Below are 3,143 nucleotides of genomic sequence, written 5' to 3'. Positions count from 1 at the left end.
GAAAATAAAATTTATAACTCTTCAGGGTTATACTTTATCTATATTAATGGGGTGCCAATTATACTTTCTGAGCATTCTTTTTAGTTTATATGATTTTTCAGTTGAGTCTAATAGTGTTTCAGGATGATTATATCATACATAAATACCATTCGTTTTTGCTAGCTTTTCAAAGGTAAGATATTTTTGGTTCCAGTGTTGATATCCAGATCTATGATTTCCAAGAAAAATGTTGAGTATTGGATCCTTAATGTTTGATTCTAACATTGATGGAAAACATTAACAGTGTTTTATTTTCCATTTAAAATATGTATGCATTTTATCATATTACAGATTTTTTTCTGCCTCTTCTAGACTATTAAAAAAAATTAGTATGTTTGTATTTAGTGTTCTATGGGAATTTGTATTATTTTTTACCAAAAATGTTTCTCCTCCACTGATGTGATGTTGGGGTTTTTCTCTAATTTGGAGTATTCATTGACTTCTCTCTTTCTCTAACATCTTATATACAACACTTTCTGTTGGTTGTATCTTCAGAATAGATTCCATATCTGCCCACTTCTAAATTACTCCCTTGCCAACACCCTGGGCCTGGCTGCCATTACAGCTTGCTCAGACACTGTAAGGGCCTCCTAACTGCTCTCCCAACTTCCAATTTTTCCCTCTAGAGTCTAATCAGACAACAACCAGGGAGAAGTTCTTAAAACATTACTCAGGTGACATGTCTCTCTGATCAAATCTTTTCAAAGATTTTAAATAAATCCAAGTCCTTTAGGCTGCCATGATAATCTTTTGGACATATCTCTCACCTCACTACAGAGCACCCCTCTCTCCCTTGATTTCTGCTGTGCATCCTCCTTGTTTTGTTTCATTGCCTCCAGGCCTTTGGACTGGGGTTGGTTCTCTCTCCTAGTATTTTTTTTTTGTTTTTTTTTTGCATATTTTCCTGTTGGTTGTCTCTCCCCTTTCATTCAGATCTCTGCTCAGATATCACTCTTAAGAAAGGACTTTGCTGACCAACTAATTTAACCTATAAATTAACATTCTACTTCAATGCCTTGCTCATTTTGTAAGCATTAGCATTACTTTGAGTTTTACTGTATCTCTATTTGTATATGCATTTTTGTGTATTTCTACATTGGAATGTAAGTTTCTGATGGGTAGAGAATTTGTCTGATGGTTTACTTCCATTTCTATGGGACCTGAAACAGCAGTTGACAAACAATATGCACTTACTTAATATTTTTTAATGAATGGATGATTGTACTGGTCCTATTGTAGGACCATCTTAGGAATTTTGTAATTACAAATATATGTTTAAAATACAGTATCTTTTTATCTACTGATAGCACACATTTTCTGGGATTTTATTTATGGTGTTAAATAATATGCATAAGTGAGACTTGTCCAACTTTATATTTTTGTTCTCTTTGTTATCAAATGTTTCAGTGATAATGCCATAAATATTCATGATATATTGATAACAATTAAGTAGCAACTACAATATACCAAGCAGTGTTCTACACATTTTGTTTACACTAAGTCACTTAACTTTCACAGGGAGTCCCTAGTTGCACGAATTATTAAGCTCTTTGCTGTTAACCAAAATATTTGTGGTTTCAATCTGCCCAGAGGCACCTCAGAAGAAAGACCTAGTTATCTACCTCCAAAAGGTCACAGCAATTGAAAGCCCTACAGAGTACAGTTCTGCTCTGACACACATGGGTTTGCCATGAGATGAAATCAGTTGGATGGCAACTAGTTAATCCTCACAACGTCAAGATCTATTACTTCTATTGAATCTGTTACTGTTATTACTGCCATTGTACAGATGACAAAGTTGAGGCTCAGAGAGGTTAAGTAACTTGTTCTTGGTCATGCAACTAGAATTTGTATGATTATTATTAATCACACGGTTTTGTTCTATTTTATATTCTCCATTGTCTAAACAGAAGCATTGCAAAAGGGGAGCAGAGGAGGGCACGTGCGCCAGGGTCCAAGTCCAAGGGTGCAGCAGACAAGGTACAGAATGCTTTCAGGCGCCGCAAATATGAAAGCCAGACAAGAGGGGGAGACATTTCTGCTGACTCATCAACATCTATTCGTCTTGAAATTTGGGATAGGGAAAGGCTGAACTTAGAGATTGCCCCTGGAAATGCCTTACCCTCACTATGCCCTGTGTCTGAAATATATTACAAAGTATAAGAATTGCAAGTTTCTTGATATTTTGATAAAAGTAACATAAAAATTATATGACAGTGATTTGCTTTGGATTTTACTAGTTCAGTAGCTTTCTAGTTTAGGTATTTTCTATTCAGTATTTTTTTGGTATTTTATTGATTATATTTTGTTAATGTATATCTGTGAACAGACTTACACGCGTGTATATGAACGCACACATGCATGCACACACTCCTACACTCGTGAACACACATATCCACTCAAGGATTTCATGGATAAAATTATAATATTGACATGAAGGTAGACCTCAATAATTCTTGAGATATAGAAAGTTAATGGTTAAGAAGACCAAATTCCACCAATACTGTTTATATATTCTATGCAAATCTAATAAAAATCACAACAAAATTTGTAAAGAAAATGACAAACTAATTCTAAAACTTACGTAGGTATGTAAAGGCCCAATAGTAGCTAGACTAGTACTAAAAAATAAGTAACAGCCCCTACCAGATACCTGACATTTTGTAATAAATGAACAGTGCTGTGTCCTTACTTAAATAAACAGACTTCTCATTTGACTAAATCTAGTTTGTCATTGTTTAATTTCTATCTCTATGCTTACAACTACCAAATTTATATCTTCAAATAGAATCTCTTCCCTGAAATCCATGGTTGAATATCAACTTCCAAGTTAATATCTCCATGAGGATGTATATTAAGTATTCAAAATTGACTTATTTGAAGTTTAAAGGTTGATTAGGCTCTCCAAGATATTTTCCTGCTCAATCTTCATCCTATCAATAAATGATGCTTTTATTCAACCAAAGCTTTAGTAGCATCCCTGACTCCACTGTTCTCTCAAAGAATGCATTGTTCAGCATTTGCTCATTGTCTTCAGGATTTTGCTACTTTTGCTATTTTCCATACTTGATGGTTCAAGTCATCATACTTACTCACCTGTACTT

This window comes from Loxodonta africana, unplaced genomic scaffold (genome assembly GCF_030014295.1).
Source record: "Loxodonta africana isolate mLoxAfr1 unplaced genomic scaffold, mLoxAfr1.hap2 scaffold_149, whole genome shotgun sequence".
Classification (NCBI taxonomy): domain Eukaryota; kingdom Metazoa; phylum Chordata; class Mammalia; order Proboscidea; family Elephantidae; genus Loxodonta; species Loxodonta africana.
The sequence above is the reverse complement of the archived record's forward strand: the minus strand, read 5'-3'. Positions refer to the sequence as shown.